Source organism: Equus asinus, chromosome 15, assembly GCF_041296235.1.
Source record: "Equus asinus isolate D_3611 breed Donkey chromosome 15, EquAss-T2T_v2, whole genome shotgun sequence".
Taxonomy (NCBI): domain Eukaryota; kingdom Metazoa; phylum Chordata; class Mammalia; order Perissodactyla; family Equidae; genus Equus; species Equus asinus.
In genome coordinates this window covers 41847994-41869303 of record NC_091804.1, presented here as the reverse complement: position 1 = coordinate 41869303, position 21310 = coordinate 41847994, and the positions used below count along the sequence as shown (strand labels likewise).

The window sequence follows — 21310 nt, the reverse complement described above, 5'->3', positions numbered from 1 at the left end:
GCCACATTTGGGGGCATTGCACCTTGAACACACACAGGCTCCATCCCTCTTCAGAGAGAGAGACAGCAGACAGAGACTCTCCTATTCAAACCACCTGGGGACGAAGGTTGATGGAAAACCCTCTTGGTTGTTCATCCTGACTTGGTTGCTTTTTACTCTGAACACGTTTAAAAAGGGAAAAGGAGCCTAGAATCACCAGAAGTGAGAGAAACTCCTTGGCAAAAGGTGCGCCATTTTAATTAATTATTACTAATTGTTAAATTAACTAATTTAGTCAATTTAATTCACTTAATCCCATTAAATAAGTATTTAGTGAATTATTTGCAACAATTTGCTTAATATCTCTTCAGACTGGGAACACCATGCGGGCCAGCGCTGCCCGCCTTGTCACTTCTGCATTAACAGCCTGGATCAGAGTACTTAACGCATATTTCTTAAATGGATGAATGAATGAACAAATAAATGAATGAAGCCCCTAAAAACATGTTTGAGCCACAGTAGGGGCTTACTAAATATTGAAAGAAGGAAGACAGGGAGAGAGGAAGGAAGGAAGAAAAGGTCACACATACTATGTGGCACACAGTAGGCCTTCAGTGAGGCAATATGGAGTGACTGATGCATAATTTCCCAATAACATCAAGTTCAAAGTGAAAGAGTTGAGGTCCATGTGTTGTAGCCATCACTTCTTCACCTACTTTCATGCAGTTTTTGTTTTAACCACGTCTTACTCAATTTGGTATCTGTGGTCAGCGCCACTGGCTGTCTTAAGACAGGTGTCAATTTCTAAATAAAAGCAGTGACCTCCACTCCTCACTTCTCAGGGCTTCCCATTTGTCAAAGGTCTGTTCTGCCTCTGCAAGCTCAGTGCACCTTTCCAGACCTCTCTTTCTTCCCAACGTTGTCTGTTTTCAAGAGAGACGCTGAGCTTCTATTTCTTTCCCCTGATCAGTTAGAAGCAGAATTCATTCAGACCTTCTTTCAGTCTTTCATTTATAGAGTCAATATGTACAGAGCAGAGATTCCATACCAGGCGCATTCTTGGCGCTGGGATAGTCAGCGCAGAAGAAAAGCACAGACCCTACCCATGGCGTCTCCCATCTTGTCGGGGAAACAGACAAGAAACAAGCATTTCAGAGAGTGACTGAAGCTATGAAAAAGACAAGACAAGTTTGGGGAAGGGGCTCTTTGCTTAGGGTGGTCAGGGCAGGCCCCTCTGAGCAGATGATGATTTAGTGATGCGAAGATAATGGAGGATAAGTCAAGATAAAGCTAAGTGCAAAGACACAGAGGCAGCAGAGCTGGGAGGGCTCGTGAGAAAAGGGAAGGTGAGAGGGGCTAGGTGTCTTGGGGGAGCTGAGGAAATGAGGACAGGGAGCAGTCAGAGGTCAGCTCCTACAGGTGAGTAGTTGGGGTTTGAGCTAAGGGCCGTGGGCAGCTAGTGGAGAGTTGGAATATGGGAGTATGGAATCTCATTTCTGTTTTCTACAAGATCAAAACATTGATTCCTACAAGCCACATGTCTGACCCAGCAAGGCAGCTCTTCATTGCAAATCAAACAAATTTCAGCAGAGTGCAGGAGAAGGACATTGGCAATTGTGGACCTTCTTCCACGAGTTTTTGGAACTATGGGGTTCTCCTTCGTTGCTTCATTTATCCTGAGCAGGCCAGACTACACCATCAGCAACAGCTGCCTGGTGTGATCCCTGAGCAAAGCTGTATTTTACCCCATGCTTAAGCAAATTAATTTCTAAAGCTTGAATGAGACCCAAATGGGCAGACAGTGACCAAGCCTTCTCAATTTCTTCGTGGTTTCTTCTACTTTAGGGTGGCTCCCTCAGAATACTCCACTTTAGACAAAGCAAACCATCCCCCCGGGGAAAATGCCATCATTCTTAAAATAAGAACAAAGTTTGAATGAAGTAATAAATTCTACCCATAGGCAAAAGTATCATGAAAGATGAGATTCGGTAATGTGCTCTTTCAGCTGATGCGCTAACGAGATACAGCATACAGTTCTATCAACAGGCTCCGTAGAGGGTCCAAACCCTTCCCCCTCTCTCTCAGCCTCTACCTTTCATTATAGCATCTCTGAAGCCAGTGAAATAATTAACGGGAAAAATACTCAGTGCCGCATGAACCTCACCCAATCATTTCTAAAATGGATCAAAATTCTATAAATGACAGTTTATGCATCTATAAGATGCATCTGGTGAAATGTGTATTTTCTTTTCAGAAGGTGTTTCTATTATGGTTAGTCTGAACATCATGTGATATTACAGTTGCTAGGGTAACTCCATTTTTTTAAAAGAGAACAACAGAGTAAATAAGCATGTAAATCGACTTGGGTGCTATGTAAATTCCAGTGAATCTGTTATCATTACCTTGACGATGAAAAAAACTGGCATTTATCTTCTCTGGCCCCCAGTATGATTTCATTTGAACTTAAAATTTATCAGGTGTTCATGTGGACGTGCCAATGGCTCTGTAGATACATGTGCAGTGCTGCTGTAAAGGAGAGATGTTTAACAGGAAAGGCAGCCTAGACTGTGGTGACGGGTCACACAAAAACCAGGGGAGAGAAGAGATGAGAGTCCAGATATTCATAATCAGGGGTCTGTCTATTCTGAAAGCCCACTCAGGTGGTCCTTGAACTTCTGGGACAGTCAGAAACTTTGCCAGCCATCCAGACAATTTGTCACCTAATGTCTCACCTGTGATATGGCTGGATTCTTTGTCATCACAGCTCTTCAGACACGTCTGCTTGTGTACTTTCTGTTAGACAAAAATGTCTGATGCAGCACATGTGGTTAAGTAATGATGACTAGATGTAAAGCTTGGTGAATATTTCTAAATATTTTCCACATTTCCCATCTAGAGGCTTGAAAATTCCTCCACCCAGTTTCCGTTTTCTAATTGAGGTTGGCAGTGGAGACCAGGGCTGGAAGTGGTGTGAGTAAATTTGGAAGAATTACTTGGACGAATGAAAAAAAGATGTTCAAACGGAAATTCCTTTTGAGGAAACAGATACTCTTGTAATAAAAAAGCGTCAGCATTTCCATCAATAAAAGCACTGAGATCAGGAAATACATCAAAGAGAGAGATCGAGGATGATGATGAAGATGAACCAAGTAGAAAACAGTCTGACCAGCTGGCAAGATTTTGACTTGTCTCCTCTTTCTAAAATTCATATTAAATGCTCAGCTCATGCTTTTAATGAATGAACACTTTGAATTGCTATGCAAAGTGCCTAGGAAAACTTATGATCTGAAATTATTAGTTCAAAGAGCACATGTAACAGGAATTCTTGTAGGAGGAAATAAAACTACGGTATACCTTGAAAATCCAACTTCATAGCAAATTTTGCATCTAGCATTTGGTGCCTGGATGCTGTAACTATTTGGAGGTATCAAAAAATATTACAAAGGAAAATTAAGTGTCATTTTGCTTTATCTTCTTACAAAGTGAGGCTGACGATCTAGTGATGTCTATCACCTTAATGCGACCAGGGGATTTTATCAAACCTCATAAAATATGACTGCATTTCCTCCACTCTGAAACCACTTTATTTTAATTTTCACATGCAATTGGGGTGCAATTTGCAATTTGTGTGTACAATTAATATACTAGGACTCTTCCCCACCTCTCATCCCACCCCCACCCCCAAACAAAGCTTTTGCTAAATCTCTGGTGTGCCTTTCAATGGACAGAGTCTTAGAATTGAGCAAGCTAAAAACAAGAGGAGTCAGGAGCTAAAAGAAACAAAAGAACAAGAAAACAGTGATGGTGATGCCTTATGCGATTAGCCCTATGGTTCCTTCTGCATCTCTGAGTGACAGGCAGAGAAATCGACAGCTAATTCAAGATCCATCAGGGGCTGTATTGCCTTTCTATCGAAATGATGAGTTTAGAGAGCAAGCTGCAAATGAATGCCTGAGCATTCACGGGAGGATCCGAGTGTCACGGCAGAAGTTAGCGTGGCATTGCTGTCTGCTTCATCCAAAGATGATGGGGCCCTTCTAGCAGGGGAACAGCAGGGTAGCACAGAAATGGAAGGTAAAAGAGGTTAATTTATGGAAATTATCCAGGTCATGTAACCAGTAGGACATATCAAGCAGAGCTTTAAGAGAGGAGCCATAATGTATGTAGAATCTGACTTTGAATAGGTCATGAGACAATGACAGTCATCAGGAGTCAGGCAACTTTTAGTAACAAAAGCTAACAATTCCAGAGTGTCTATTATGCCCAGGCACTGTGCAAAGGCACAAAACAGTGGGGCGAGTCCTATGATCCCCATTTTACAGGTGAAAAAATAGAGGCTCAGAGAATTTCGACACAATATCAGTAAGGGACAGCAGGGCCAACGTCTACGTTGGGCACTATAGGGACAGTGCGTGGGAACCACAGTACTCAGGGACTCATGAAAATTTTTTCATTCCTCTTAAAATCAGAAGAAAAAAATGAACTTTGAGATAGAAGAATGTGTTTAAATATAAGAGATTAGTACCTTTGTCTTTGCATCAATGTAGTCATAATGTAGCCCTGAGGGGCAGAACTGGAGTGAAGCATGAAGTCTAAAGCTTTGCTTCTCGAAGCATGGTCCAAAGACAAGCAGCATCTGCACCGCCAGAAGCTCCCTGGACACGTAGACTCGCAGGCCACACCCAGATTGCCGAACCAGAATCTGCATCCCAGCGAGATCCCCAGGTGATGCATGTGCACATGAAAATTTGCGACACACTTGACTAAGCCCTTCACCAACGGTTTATTCTAACTCTTCATCCTCACGTCACTACAGCAGTCTCAACCTACAACGAACTCAGAAGCCATGGTGGGTGACAATAGAGCTATTCCGTGTAACTGCTTCTGGTATGGTCTTTCCCATTGTGAGGCAGGTGGGCTACAAAAATGCATAAAGCAATACACTCCTAAATAAAAATATAATTTTGAGATAACAATGTTGATTAAATGGTGAATATGCCATTACCTTAACTTAAGCCCTGTGAAATAATTTGGGAGTTTGATCCTGGTAGTGGTCGCCAATGACAGTAATCCGTGTTGTAGGAAGGGCGCATGGGTTGGAAGGGAGCTCTCAGTCAAGTGGAAGTCTCGCTTGGTTTTTCATCATAACCACGCTCCCCGGCAACCTCCAATTAGAAAGGCTTTGAGAAACCTGCTCGCTGGCTCCCTGCACCGGGGATTGGGGCAACTAAGCTCAGAAGCCAACTCCTCCCAAGATCTTTGTAGGTCTGTCCCTCTGACACCTGCTGGCGACAGGGATCCAATGACTTTCATGAGTGAGGAAAAGGAACTGTGGCAGCCTAAGAGGCCTTTAAGGAAGGCCTTTAAGGAAGAAGCTAAAGAAAGGAGGGGGAGAAAGGTGAAAGAGGGAGAGACAACGGGAGGAAAGTTGGGAGAAGAGATGGAGAGAGAAAAGCCTGGAAGTTGAAAAAGTGATCTCTGGTCAAAGAGTAACAACCAATGGTAGCAGATAACCCACCTGTGGTCAAATACTTTGTGAGTGAAAGAGCAAAAAACAAGAGGAGAATTTAACTCTGTCTAAAGCACCAGATATTGGAATTAAAGAGTTTGTGTGTGTGTGTGTGTGTGTGTGTGTGTCTTTCATAGCATGTGTAATAATCTGAAGTTACCCTGTTTATTCACAATGTTTTTTCCCTCTGGATCTCCCTTGCTAGAAAACAATCTCCATGAGAAGAGGGCCCTGTCACATTCACTGCCCCTCATCTGGACAAGCAGCTGGTACACTACACATGCTCAATAAACATCAGCAGAATGAATGTATTCGCAGGTGGAGGAAGTCCATCTGTGGGACACCCTCCAATCAAGTCCACAGACAGCAACCACGGACGTGAATTTAAGGAATTGGAATGGGCTGACAGAATTTCTCATCCTGTACTAATTCCTGATTCACTGCGTGGCCTGGAGCAGCCACTCCCACTACCCCAGCCCTGCCTCAGTTGTTCACCTGTGGGGCAGGGGTGAGAAGCTGACCTGCCTTCCCTCACAGGGCTTTGTGAGAACCAGCCAAGATAATGAAGTAGCTCTGGAAATAAGACCACGCTTCTTTAAAGAAAGTGATTAACATTAGAATAGGGAGACACCTTCCCCACCGCCTCGGTTTACTTTTGACTGTTGAGCGTCACACCAAAGCCACCGAGGGCCAAGGCAGAGGAAAAAGTCCAGGTCACTATTCCACAGGCAAGAATCATCTGCAAGGCACTATTACTATGCTTGATTCTAAAGATCAGCAAAACAAAGCTTATCGATGAAAAGACATTTGTTAAAAAAAAAAAAGACACAAAAGAACATTCTCCATTCAGATCCTTAGAAATGGATGCTATGCAATTTCCTGATCATCCTTCTCATTTTTCTTCTGCCATTATTCCATTTTCCTTCTTCCTTCTTCTCACTTTCCTATCACTATGTCATTTTGTTTGGAACCCAGACTATAGCTGCAGTATTAGTCTGGATCTGTCTATACGTTCCTCTAAGAATGCCCTCCTTAAACTTCAACCTCCGCAAATTCCATTTCAGATTTCCTGAAAGAGAAGGAGCCTAAGGTTGTCCCAAAGGTGTGCATGGTGGTAGCTAATCTTTGAGGGCCAGGCTAACTCAGAGCTGAGGCAAGAATTACATCCTCATCCTGCAGGTGAAGGAGAGCTCCGGGCATGCAGCTAGCAGAGGAGGAACTTGAGAACTAGCCCAGACATTCAGCACCCCAGCCTACTGGCTGCAATTTTAATAAAATCTACCAGAGCTTTTATGCTACCATCTTGTAAGGGTTGCTTTTGAAAATGGAAAGAATTATGGCTGAGTCCTCTGTTCCCAAAATGCTAGTGGGGTTTGTGAAGTTTTCTCCTTAGATTTGAAGCTCTAGCAAGGAAGTCTCCTATTTTTTTTCTTTTTGACTCAATTTCATTCTTCACAGATTTAAATCATAGAAAGGGGTTACCTCCCCCTTATTCTCCAGCAGCTCTTGTCCCTTCAGTCGGATTGACATCCAGCTTGCTGCTGGGCGGGAGCACAAGTGCGTTCCCAGTCCTACTGCTTTGTTTTGCTCTGGCCCTGCTGACATCTTTCCCCCTCATTCGAAAGCCATTCATGTTATTAAAACACGTGGACAAGGATCAAGCCGCGCCTGGCTCCAGCATCCTGAGATGCTGCTCCCTCGCATTCTCCCTCTTCTGTCCTGAATTTGCCTTGTGGTGGGGACCCTATTCTCACAGATATGTATGAGTGTGTGTGTGTGTGTGTAGTGGTGGGTGTGTAATTTGAAGTTTTACTTACAAGTACCACATCAACTTTTCGGGGGGGAAAGCACACTATATAGAAAGGTATAAAGCAAAAAGCAAAAAAATAAAATCCTAACTCTGCCTTCCACACAATCTGCTCCTGGCAATTCCAAGCCTCAAACAATCACTGTTTATAGTCTCTTGTGCATCTCTCCAGAACATGCTCATATATTTACAAAAACGGTCTCTATCTACTTACCCACTTACCTGTCCATCCACCCCTCCTCCATTCCACAAATGTTCGGCATGTTGTTTTTTCCACTTAACAATAAGTTCAGAAGCTTGGTCTCTATCAGAACATATGCATCTGCTGTAGTATTTTCTTAATCTACCTAGCATTCTATCTACGGCTGTGCCATAGTTTATTTGGCCAATCTTCTGCTCTTGGACGCTTAAGTGATTTTATTTTGCTTTATTTTATTTGGTTAAAGCCATTCACTTTTGCTCTTCATCGTTTACTCCCGTTTTCCACCAGACTACAGGCTTCTTGAAGGCAGAGGCCCTAGTTACTAACAGTCACAGCTAGAGTTTAGACTTTCACGTGCCAGGCGCGGTGCTCACTGCTCCAGGGACGCCGGCTCACGGAATCCGTGCAACACCGTGTGAGACACTCACTGTTATTACGCCATTGCATGGAAGAGGAAGTCAAGGCTCACAGGGGAGGGAATTCACCGGAGGTGACGCAGACGCCAAGTGGCTTCAAGGCCATGGCGTCTGATTGCAGAGCCGGCTCCCGCTACTCTCTCTACTCGCTATGTGGGCTCCTCCCTTGTAACTCGCACAGCCTGGTCGGTGTTTCCTCATGCTCTGATTAAGAGAACGGGATGGAATATTAAGTCCAGGGTCAGCCTTCCAGGGCACAGCTTCTGACTCTGCCTCTTTCTCTATGTGGAGCCTTGGCAAGTTACTGGAATGTTCCATGCCTCAGTTTCCCCCTTGGTTAAATAGAGATTACGATAGCACTCACCTCACAGGATTCTCGTGAGGATTTAACAACATAATCTGGCCGAGAGGAGGCACAAAATAAATTTTATAAATTATTCAAGCTTTGACCCCAGACTAAAGACCCCACAGATATTTGCCGAGCATATTAGAACCTGAATTTGTTCTTTTGACTCTTATTTCTTCCTCAACTACCCAGAGTAACCTATAGTTTAGTGGGTACTAGATAAAAACTGTTGACTGACTAGAATTTTCCTAAGATACCTTTTGAATATTTTGAACCTAAGAAAAAAAACAATTCAGAATTCAGACATAGCCTGCATTTTTAAAATAAAAGGGCTAAAGAAAGGTTTGGCAAATTGGAGAAGAAACCAAAAGAAAAAAATCTTCAAAAGGCTTTTATTAATTGATTGCATGTAGCATATACTTGGAATTGAGCTGAGAAAAACACTTAAATTCTTGTCCCCTTGGGACATACACTTTAATTCACTAAAACTAACCAAATTGATATGGTTCAGAGTTTAAAGCAGAGATGTTTCTTTATAACTGTTCATTTCTAAGATGACTTTCTTATTCTAGGTAAACTAAGATAAACAGAAAATTGATAGACCTGGACAGATAAACTGAGGTATGCAAAAAACAATCACTTTTTTTCTGGAAAATTACAATGACTTTTAAGGCTTCATATCTTTGTGGTCCTTTTTCCCCCCTTTATTTATTTATATGCGGCAAGATGACTTATTAATCTAACTATGAATTTCTTCCTTAGATTGCAATTTTCATCTGGAGGGAAAACCCTTTTCATATTAATGATCTGTATCATTTGTCGTGACAATACCTTTCTCTCTTTGTTTAAAAAAAATAATGATAGTAATAAAAAAAAGTCCGAAGTTTCCTCTCCATATCAAAGTCTATCAGAAAATAAATGAGGAAAATATATATTTTGATGCCATGTTTTGGCCTGAGAAAAATCAACAAAATTATTTTTATTCTATATAGAACATATAGCTCTTGCATATAGCTCAGAACCAATTAATTTAAAGTAATAATTTGTACAAACACCCTCACAAAAATTTTAAAGGATATTAAACACCCTGTTTTATAAACATAACACTTAATTTAGGGAAAAAAAACATTTAGAAGGTAATGCATTTAGGATAAGTGCACAACACATGAAAATAATAAATGAAATTTTCCCAGTTTAGAAAATGAATGTAATTAATTAACATTTAAATTACATTTTTAATTGCAATCATGCCCTCCCAGGGGACTCATAAGGGACCATAATTGCAATTAAAAGCATGTGGATTAGATAATAAAACAATGCACACTGTCTGAAATGTGCGATTTAAAATGGAAAACAGACATTGTTATCGGCACATCTAGCTTAATTGTAGCCATAAAGCAAATGTGCTGTACAAAATAAAATTCACATACGGGAACATTTAATTCTGGAGTCTCTTAAAGGGGACACGCTTGAGAGCACATTTTATGACAGGTTCTGTTGGAAACAGCCCTTTAAGGCTTTCGGATCGAGGGCTGGTGCCTTAATGTTTTTGCATTAATAAAAGCAAAGCTGAATGTTCCTATTAAAACACACAGATACATTTAAGTAAGAGATGAAACTCAATGTCTAAATTTAAGCTGCGGCGCATAATTCTATTAGCTGGGCAGACTGTATGGCCATGTAATTTTGAAACTACGTGTGTGTTTTTTTTAACTTTTCTTTTTTTATTATCTTCCCCTCTTTTTTGAGAGAATCTTCATGAAAGGTGTCAGAATTTGCGACTAGAGAAAGGAAAGCCAGAGAGAGGTGTGTTTGGCGTGGTTAGAGCCAAGCCACCCCCCTCCCCACCCCCCAGATTCTGACACCCAGTGTCCTCCTCCTTGAGGAAGCTAAACCAACGTTCTTTAGTTATATAAAGGTCTCCTATTTCAGTAGCATGAATCTCACCATTATTTGATCAGAAACCTTTTAAACACCATAGATACCAGGGTTTTCAATTGGTACGTTTGGCAATGTCTGGAGACATTTTCTGATTGTCTCAACTCGGGGAAGGGGATGCTATGCACATGTAGTGGGGAGTGATCAGGGATGCTGCTAAATATCTTGCGAGGCATAGGAGAGCACCCACAACAGGGAATAATTGAGCCCAATAAGGTCAAGGTTGAGAAACCCGGGCCCATGTAGAGAGGAGAGAGAGGGAGACAGAGAGAGAGAGAGAATGGTCAGCCAATCTTGCAAGGAAGGAAAACACATGTTTTCTCCAACTGTGTAAGCAGATCTTGAGCAAATCTGCTGGCTTGACCACATTTTGTTTCCATTTAAATATAAAAAAGAAAAAAACGCCAAACTCTTAATAAAGAGGGATCAAATTTTGGCATATGCTTGCTAGAAAATACAAAACCATATCCTAAGAGAAGATGGTCAGAAATCTTCCAGAATCACAACACAGTAGAGACAGGCTGCAGTCTTCTGCTTTTTCAGCTAGATGTCAATTTCGTTTGCTTATTTATGAGAAACAGTGACTTTGTTTACAATATAAATGTTAGCATGAAATTAGAAGCAGCGTAGCTTTGAAAAGGCAGTGTACTAGAAAGACACTGGGACTGGGGAGATCTCCATTCAAACCTAGCTCTGCGGTCACTAGCTGTGCGACTCTGCTCGAGTCAATTTTCCTCTGCAAGCCCCAGTCTTCACATCTGTCTTACAAACAGTAGTTAGAGCATTCGTGGTATGAAGATCAGAAAGAAAACGAGCATATATATGAATATATGCACTTGTACACACATTCACTAAGTATATTTAAGTACGTATATTGTACAGTGGATATATAACTATACATATGAGCACCTTTATATAAATATAATATACAACGTATATATAAGCACATATGTGAATATGCACATGTGAAAAATTTATTAAGTGATGTGTAAGTTCCCATGAAAATAGAAACTATTTTTATGACTTGAGTTCTTGACACTGTGGAGAACTGACATAAACTAATTTCTGTTTAAAAAGGGGAAGGGAGTTATAGCTAACACTTTTGATAAGTTTATATTTATATCCATGCACAACTCAGTGCATCCTACAAACTCATTCAGTCAACAGTTTGAAAGGCCTACTGTGTGCCAGGGACCATGCTAGCCTTGGAAATGTAGTTGAAAAGAGAGTCAGAAAAAGGGTGTTTTAGGCAGATGAGAAAACATTTGGACTTGACCCCAGGACATTGGGAAGCCATTGATGGGTTTAGGCAAAGGATTAAAAACAACAGATTTGCATTTCATAAGAAACTACTGTGTAATGTAGAGCCTTGGTCCAGGAAATGTGGCAGCTTGGAGGTGGGGTGCAGTGGTATCAAGAAGCCAGGAGATGATATAATCAGGGCTTGTAGAGTTTACCAAAAGTTGAAGGAAGAGCCAAAATCAGCTGACACACCAATACACTTTTTGTTTTTAAGAAAGTCCAGAAATGACAACCAACTCTAAATATCTTACCCTAATGGGGTGCAGTAGAAATGAAGACTACTGGGGTCTGAGACCAATAAGTCCAAGATGCGTATCCATCATAGTTACCTGGGGCAGGCAAACTCACAGATTCTTAAAGCCTATTCATAGATCTCTAAAAGCAAAACGGATGGGAGTCTTTGCAATTCTGATGCTAAGCATATTTGAGAAGACTGTGCTGTAATAAACATTGTTTATTTGTAGTTCAGACATCTGGAAGCAACAAATAAATAGGATATTATCACTATTCAATAAGCTAGAAATCTGATATCTGGGATTGTGGCAGAGGTAATGTTATGTTTGCTAAATCCTGCTTCCTCTTCCTCTTCTCGCAGGAAGACTACATTTCCCAGTTTCCCTTGTAGTTTCATTGGGGACCATGTGACCTAAATTCTGACCAATGGGATGTGGACAGAAGTGATTACATCTTCAGGGACTTTGGAAGCCAAAATCCAGATGTTCCAGATAGCACAGCTATCCTGTAAATAAGGTCCACCAGTTGGGGGAGAGCAGCATAAGACATTGTGTGCATGAAAAATAAACATTTCCTGTGTTGGATCACTGAGATTTTTGGGTTGTTAAAGCAGCTACCATTAATTATCCTAACAAATATAAGGAGAGAAAAAAACAAAAACACCTTCCAGAGTATGTCATCGAAGCCATACAAATTCAATCAATTTTTCCAATGTGTTCTAAGTTTTTCCTAAAGTAACATCTTTAAGTAGCCATAGATGCTATTTTTAGCTTCAGCATTGGTATCTTTAAGTGTATTTTTGCTCTTTTGGAGTTAAACCAAGAATTAATTCCGTTCTCAGTAAATCAGACTATTTGAATTACCAGTGATTCTCAAATGGGGAGGGGGACATTTTGCCCCCAGAGGACATTTGGCAATGTCTGGAGACATTTTTGGCTGTCACGGCTTGGGGGGTGGGGTGCTACTGGCATCTAGGGGATAGACGCTAAACATCCTACAATGCACAGGCCAGCCTCCGCAGCAAAGAATTACGCAGCCCAAATTGTCAAAGGCCCAAGGCTGAGAAACTCCAGACTAACCAAATCCAAAGTATGCTTGATCTTGGGGACTAATGTTTGATTGTCTTCTGGACATAATCACAAACCCATTACGTCCAGAAGGACAGTGGCCCTCTGGGGCCAGATAAGACCTACAGTCAAACAATGAGACTGCCCATTCCTAGCAAGCTGACTGTTCTGCCACTTTCTGCCCGATTGTCAGAACGAGAAACAGAAATGTTCCAAGGGCTTTTTGTCACCTGAGCATGAAGAAACAGCTTGAAGGAGCTGGTCATTCACATGTTCAACTTTGTCTTCTGCATTCAAATGTTGGTGTTGCTGTCGCCAGACCTGGCAAAAGTCACACTTGTAATGTCATAACTTCACAACCCCTCTGCATCCTTTTGGGCAGTGTAGCAGCCTACCCAGTGAGAGCGGCATTGAGAGAATGCTGCAAAGCCTCGGCCACCTTCTCGCCTCTTGTTCCTCTCACTCAAACATACACGCTGTCTGCCGAGGACAATTTTAGAATGCAGTGATTAAGAGATTTACGAATTAAAATGCCATCCAATTGACATGATTTGAGAAACACCAAGAAGGCCCTTATTAAACACACAAACGCAGCAAAGAAATTACTCCCTAATATTCTCTGCCATGATACAAAGGCTGGTCTCAAGGTCTAAGAAGCAGGACAGTCTGATGGCTGGGAGAGCAAGCTTTGGGGTCAAACACAAATCTTCCCACTTCCTACCTGCGTGGTTTTAGTCAATTATTAAACCTGCCTGAGGGCCAGTTTCTACATCTGTATGGAGAAAATAATGTCCACTTCATATCTTTCAAGTGGGAATCAGAATGTATATAAAGTGCTCACTTGGGTGCCAGGACACAGTAAATGTAAAGTATATATTTACTGACACGTGATAAAAACTCTCCTCCATAGAGTGCACAGTCATATGTGATTTAGCCTCTTCTGACCTCTGCCCTCAACTTCCCACTACTTTTTGTACTCACTGTTCTCTAGCCACCATCTTTCTGTTCCAGAAAGAACAAAACCAACTCTTCTCACCCCAGGACCTTTGCACTTGCTGTTCTCTCTGTTTGAATGTTCTTCCTTCTTTCTTTAGAGTTTTTGTATGCCTGATTCCTTCTCAGCATTCTAATCTTGCCCTAAACGTCACCTTTCTTTGACCATTGTCCCTGGCATTGTTCCCATTCCTAGTCATTTGCTATTACACTACCAATTTTATCTACTTTATAATACTTATTACCATCTGAAAGGATCTTAGTCACATATTTACTTACTCGTCTATTGTTTTTATCCCATCCCTGATGTCAGCTGCAGGCAGGCAGGGAATTTATCTTGTATGATGGATGCATGCAACACAGAGTGTTTCACACATAGTCGGTTTTCAATAAACACTTCTTGAATAAAGTGAACTAAAACTAACTTTGTTAACAGCAGTTGTTAAGACTGTCCCAATACCTCTTTTAATAACAAAACCAGGGACAGGGACCACTAGCATGGACTCTAAGCTGTTAGCAACATCCTCAAAGGGCAGAGACTTCTAGCTTTTATTACACCTTTACCTTGTATCAATTTCCAATTACGGTAGAATAAGTCCTCAGATTTGGGAATGAGACCACTAAACACACACCACCATCTGAAACTGGCATATTCATGATGCATTTCCATTTCTGGGCCAGAGTGCGGGATGATTGAAAGCTGTGTGGGCCAATCAGAGAGAGACTCAGCATCTATGCATCCCTGCAAGGGCTGGCAATCACAGTTGTGTGGGAGCCTGTGTGTGAACACACATGGGCGGTCAAGGGTGGCTTTGAGGACCACCTAATTAAGTTCCAAATTGAACCATCAGGCAGCTCCACTCTGCCACTATGTCACTTGCCCATGAAATGGATCTGAGATACAAACTACGCCTTAACTAGGCAGCCTCCATTCTTGCTGATCCCATTAGTTGCCAAATTGGGCAAGACGAGGTTTTAATTGCATGCCAGAAGCTTTATTTTTCTGCCCCAGGCAAACAGTTAACCACATTAGTATACCACTGACACATTAGAAGTTGGTCAGCAATGAAAAATGAAAGAGCCACTTTTTGGAGAGAATTGGGATGCCTGTCAGTTTCCAGCATTTCCAGCCTAGCATCCGTAGCTACCTGAGGGAGAAAAACTTCAACCACCACCATGACAGTGTGACAAGGCATAAATAATGCATGGTGTTAACAGTTCATGGTTTCATGGTGTGAGGGAGAATTGGGGTGAAGGACAAGGCTTGAAGGCAGACAGACGTGGTTCAAATATGGGCTGCGCCATTTACTAGCTATTTCCTCAGTTTCCTCATCTGTCAAACAGGAAAAATTAAGGGCATCCTCCTTTTGGGGATATTATGGGGACAGAATGAAAATGAAATGCTACAAGGAAAGGCTCGGGCCCAAATTCTGACAATTATTAGGTACACTGTGAGTGTTAGCTATTATTATAAGGTCCATCCATCCATCCATCCATCCATCCATCCATCCATCCACCTGTCCATCCATGCATCCATTCCAGCCTCTGCAACAATTCTTATTGTTTGGGAGACCACGTTAGGTAGGGAAGTTAGAGAGAAGAAGCAGGGATTAAATGGAAAGGGTGATTACGTAACCATCAGTCAAGGCCTCTTGTATCCCACTGCAATGATGATAGATCCCCCCAGCCTTGTCCTCACATGGCAGGCAACATATACTTGTTTTACTCAAGACCATAGGGAAATGATGTTACTATGGTTTAAATCTCAGCCCCACAGGGAATTCTATTTAAGGCAGCGAAGATGGAGGAGGGGACATTATTGGGTGGGTGAAAACTTTAGTGTCTCAAATTTCAACTTCTTTCTTCTGATAGAAGGCTAACCCTTCATTTAACCCTTCAGACTATCTAGTCCAATATAGTAGTCATTAACCCCATACGGCCATTTAAACTGAAATAAAATAAAACTCTTGGGTTGTCAGTCACACCAGCCACATTTCAAGCACTCAATAGCCACAGGAGGCCAGTGCTTCCTAGAGTAGAGCGGATAAAGAACACTTGCGTCATCACGGAAAGTTCTGTTGGACAGCACCGCTTCAGAGGAACATTTAGCTGCTCATCTCAGTATTCCGATCCTTACATAAGTTCTGTTTCCTTAACAAGTCGATTGTGGAAATGGTCTCTTTCTTTGAGTATCTTAGTATCTGTAAAACAATGAAATACTTTGCCCATCATATTACCAATAATCAAATAAAAGACATTTGTATTGATTTATCCCTAGTAAGCAGTTATGTAATAAGAATCTAGAGAAATAAAAAATTCTCACCCTTTGAGCCACTAATCCAAGCTGATTTGTAACCCTTACTAATTCCAATCTATTTCGACATAAGAGGTAAAAATTCAGAAGAAGCCCTACCTAAAAAGACGCTCACCACAGTGGTGTTTATAAGAGCGAAAGATTTAAAACAAAGTAAATGTCCTATGACAAAGAATGATTAAATAAACAATGGTACACATATTTGATGTTGCATAAACGTGATTGTTACAAATAGAATGTAACAAGTTGGTAAGGTACTTAAGATAGAATTAAATGGGAAAATAATTAGAGTATAAAATTTTATTAGTTATCCATTGCTATGTAACAAATTACCCCCCAATTCAACAGCTAATGACAACATTTACTATCTCAGAGTTTCTGTGGTTCAGGAACCTGGAAGTGGCTTAGCTGAGCGGCCCTGGCTCAGGGTCTCTCACACGTTTGCAGGTAAGCCATTGCCGGGGCTGCAGGCCTCTCAAGTCTGCAGCTGCATCATCCACTTCTAAACTGGCTCACGTGGTTTTTGGCAAGTGATTGTTGGCGGGCTATTGGGGTGCCACCCTCAGTTCCTCACCACACCACGTGGGCTTCTCTATGGGATTACTCGAAACATAGCTCCTGGCTTCCCCGCAGTGTGAATGACTCAAGAGCAGGGGGAGAGCGCGAGCATCCAGGAGCACCTCAGATGGAAGGCACAGTCTTTTTATAACCTCATGTTGGAAGTGACTTCTCAACATGCTTGCCATATTCTCTTGATTAGAGGGGAATCAGTAAGTCCATCCACTGTCAAGGGGAGGCCATCACACAAGGACAGGGATCCCAGGAGGTGGGGATCCTTGGGGCCATCTTGGAGGCTGCTTATCACGAAAATCAACTATACAATGTAGCCAACCTTTGAAACACTAAACAGAGATTGGCTTCAAGAGAGGCAGACAGACAGAATGGATCTCCACCACAGCTCTCTCTTAACGGTAGAACGATGGAGTAATTTTTTTCCTATATTCTCTCACTATTTTCCAGTGAACATCTTTTACAATTTTTACGATGGGAACACTCAATAAATGTCATTTAATTGAAAAAAGAAACCCTGTTAAGAATACGCAGGTGCTATATTCATAACTGACGAAGGTCATTTTAAATCCCCTTCCAACTCTGAAATCCACTTTTTTATCTTCCTTTTTTCTTTTTTTCTAAAGCAAGCAATCAGCTGATGTCCCCGCAGTTAATAGTTCGAATGTGCTAGCTAAGATCATTAGAATCTAAATCTCCTCCGCCATCCCCCCTCCTTCCCGGAGCTCAGCTCCCTCCCTCCCACGCACCTTCCTGCCAAATTCCCAGAGCACCCTATATTTTAACATCTACAAGGGCGAGGGAGCCAGGATTGATGGCCCTGCAGTCAAGTCCCAGGCTGACACTGGCAACGGAGGGTAACCCGCGCTTAGCACCTGACGTAACTTTTTGATGACTGAAACTTGATTCCATCGACCGATCCCCCAGTGGCTGATCTCATCTCTTTACCATCAGAGAAGCTGAAGCAGAGTTACCAGGAAAGATAAAAAGAGGAGGCGAGTGGGCCACATCTCAACCCAGAGAGGAATAAGCCTGTCTTTGATCCTTTGTCCAAAGAACATTCCAGATTCTCACAAAGGGGATGGCTGAACCCAAAATAATGCTGCAGCCAGTCCTCCCTCTGCCCCCAGCCAAATTTTTCCGAGCTGGGTGTCCGTGTAGTTCTTCAGGGAAAACTATGCGTTTATTATTCTTTCCTTCAGTTACGATTTTGAGACAAAGCTTTTTTATTTATAAAATTGAACAGAAAAGAATAACGCAGCAGACAAAACACTCTTGAAGGTGTTAAAAAATAAGCGTAATAAACAACAGCAACAAAAATTAGCATCTATTGGGTGTTTTGAGCCAGGAGCTGGAGGCGGACGACCCGGGTTGTGGTCTGGCTCTGCCATGTGCTCCCCATGACTCTAGACAAGCCGCTTTATCTCCTTCAGTTTACTCATCTGAGAAATGATAATAATTGTACCTGTTCATTAAGTTGTGAAGCTGAAAGGAGATGGCTCAAGGTGGGTACACAGTGCCCAAGACACAATAATTGCTTATTAAAATGTGACCTTTTTCTACCATAACTCAATATCACTCATCTGCTTAAAATTCTATAGTAATTTCCCATTAGAGAAAATGAAATCAGAACTCCTTACCATGAGCTATTTGACCAGTCTCTGGCTGCCCTCCCTCATATTCACCATATTCCAGGCCACTGGTCTTCTCTCCATCTTTCTGGTATACCTCTCTTGCTCCCACCTCAGGGCCTTTGCACTTACCATTCCTCTTCCTAAAACACTCTTTCCTCAGACATTTGTCTGGCTGATTCTTTCTCAATATTGAGCTCTTGAGTGAAATACCCCTCATCAGGAAGCCTTCCATGACCTCCTTTTTTGTTGAAAATAACCAGAATTGGTTTCCTTTGCTTGCAATCAGAGAAGTCTAACGGACTCAAATAGCAATTTTCTTGAAAAGATATTTTGTTCTTTCTTTCCCTCTTCAACCACAAGCCCAAATGTATTTGTTAATGTTTTCATGGCTTTATTCTTAGATCTTGTTGCTGATCTGCTTTCAGATTAGTAGAAATTTTCGCCTGGTTTGTTAGCACTTTACAAAGAAATAGATTAAGGGTAGAGAATCAATGGATGAAGAGATGAATTTAAAGGAGACAGCCCCATGGTGAGTGTGATAAAAGTGTTTCCAGAGATGGAGTTTGCAAGATGGTTAGTCTAGGAAAGGGAAACTAAAAATGTCTATCTTAAACACTGTACTTGTGCACGCTTTACGTGGCTCCAGCAATACTGTGAATATCTGAATTCAAAGTCAGAGATGATTACAGGATACGGAACAGTGATACTTTGCACAGCTAATGACTGGACCTGGCACAGCCATAAGGGATTTGATGCCGACTCCTGAACCCATGAAGATGAAAGTTCACCTCCTAAGAAGGTATCAGTCCCTTCAGCCCTTTCATTCTTGCCCACTTTCTTAAGAGAGAGTAACTCTTGACACGGGCTTCTGAGTCCAGGATGGTAAAAAACACCTGCCCCTCCAGTCTCCTCTCTCACATGGCCCCCTGACTGTTCTCCAGACACATAAGCACCTTGCTTTGAATTTCCTGGTGCCCATCATGCTCCCTCCTACAACTGGGCCTTTGCATATGCTGGCCCTTCCTCCTGGGCTGATAGTCTTCCTTCTCTTCTTTATCCACTCACCCTTCAGTTCTCACCTCGAACATCATATCCCCAGGAAAGCCACTCCAACTTCCCTGACTTGTCAACCCCCCACTCTGTGTTCTTATGAACATTACATCCTTTACTCCATAGTCCTCTGCACAGGTTTCATTTTATCATTATTTGATGAATATCTGTCTCTATCACCAGAGTGTGAGCTCAGTTCTGGCAGGAAGTGTGAGATTTTGCTCAGCATGGGATCTGCTGTTGTTATCACAAGTACCGACTTAGTATGGTGTAGACATTCAATAAATATTTGTAAGATGAATAAATTTACTTTCAGTACTCACTGTAAGACTAAAGCCATAACAACAACTCATATTTGGGCAACTTACTGACTTTAGCCCCTTAAGTGTGCTTTTTTTAACTCCTGATTTTTATTTTTTATTATTTATTTAATTTATTTATTTATTTATTTTTGAGGAAGATTAGCCCTGAGCTAACATCTGCTGCCATTCCTCCTCTTTTTGCTGAGGAAGACTGGCCCTGAGCTAACATCCGTGCCCATCTTCCTCTACTTTATATGTGGGACGCCTACCACAGCAGGGTGTGCCAAGTGGTGCCATGTCCGCTCCTGGGATCCGAACCAGTGAATCCCGGGCTGCCGAAGCAGAACATGAACACTTAACCGCTGCACCACTGGGCGTGTCCAAGATTTTTAAAATCATTCATTCAAGGAGTGTTTATTTCTCTTTGACTGACATTTTGTTGCTGTCATGGGAAAGGGAGATGTTACGTGTGCTCCATCATCTCTAACTGATTCCCTTTGATTTACTTCATGTTTTTCTATCTAGAACAAAGGTCAATGAGCTTTTCGTGTAAAGGGCCAGATAATAAACATTTAAGGCTTCGAGGGCCATATGGTCTCTATAGCAACTATTCTGCTGTTGCGACACAAAAGCTGCTGCAGGCAAGATGCAAACAAATGAGCGTGGCTGTGCGCCAATAAAACTTTATTTACAAAAGAGGCATTGGGCCATGGGCTACACTTTGCTGATCTCTGCTATAATAGAGGATGGGGAAAAAAAAGGGCAAAATATAGGCTCAGCCTGGCATTTACCCCTGGAGAGTAGTGTGGAACAAGGCCCCGGCTTGCTCTGTGACGTCTGGTGTATCAGTCAGTGTCTCTGGGCCTCAGTGTACTGAGGGACAAAATGAGGATAATTGTTCAGCAAAGCCTGGTTGTGAAGATAAGAGGCCATCAACTAAATCAGCCAGAATTGAATCACCTTGGTTTGCATTAATCATACTTGTTTTTGTGTTTACTTTCTACCTATAGCCAGTGATACTGATCCTCCCTTTATGATTGTGATATACAGTTTCTTTCAAAAAATAAATGTATTAAAGGAAAAAAAAGTGAGTCAACATAAAGAATGTTTTAAGGTTAAAGAAAGATTGTTCTGGTTCTTGTGTGGAGGGTGGGCAGGAGAGCCCAGTGTCAGGACGACCATGCGAGAAACTGCTGCAAGAAAGCCAGCAGTGCAGCCGTGCGGGCCCGGGCGGCATTGGTGGTGGAGGCAAGAAGCTTGTCCCTTCAGTGCCAGCAGTGCCTTGAGGTCAAAGGCCTTGTCACACCTGGAGATTCCCACGGCCCAACACACTGACAGGTTATACATAGAAGGTTCTTGGGAAATGGATGTTGACAGACTGAAGGGAGCAATGACTTTCTGGAGAATCTAGAACATCTTGTTTAGCAGACATGCTGTCACTGATGTCCTCCTGGGTGTCTTGCCCTCTCATTGGTGGGCTCAAACTTCAAGATTTCACCCGCAATTCAACCATTTCTCACAACCTCTGCCACTACCGGCCCAGCACGAGCCACTACCATTTCTCACCTGGACCAGGGCGCATCCGCAGCCTGGCTGCCTGCTTCCGTCCTCCCCTTCACCACATCCATGCACCAGCACTCAGTCATC

The 21310-nt window shown here is 42.1% G+C and overlaps 1 protein-coding gene and 1 long non-coding RNA gene across 12 annotated transcripts in view; one reads left to right on the top strand and one right to left on the bottom strand.

Annotated features, from left to right (window-relative positions):
• The window catches only part of TSHZ2 (teashirt zinc finger homeobox 2), a 444024-nt gene that overhangs the window by 254683 nt on the left and 168031 nt on the right, over window positions 1-21310 (bottom strand). The window lies entirely within an intron of this gene.
• LOC139040341 (uncharacterized) overlaps window positions 540-21310 on the top strand; it is a 94939-nt gene continuing 74168 nt past the window's right edge. The window contains exon 1 of the long non-coding RNA XR_011494688.1: window positions 540-21310. This exon is cut by the window's right edge and continues 25961 nt beyond it. This is a non-coding gene — a long non-coding RNA (uncharacterized lncRNA).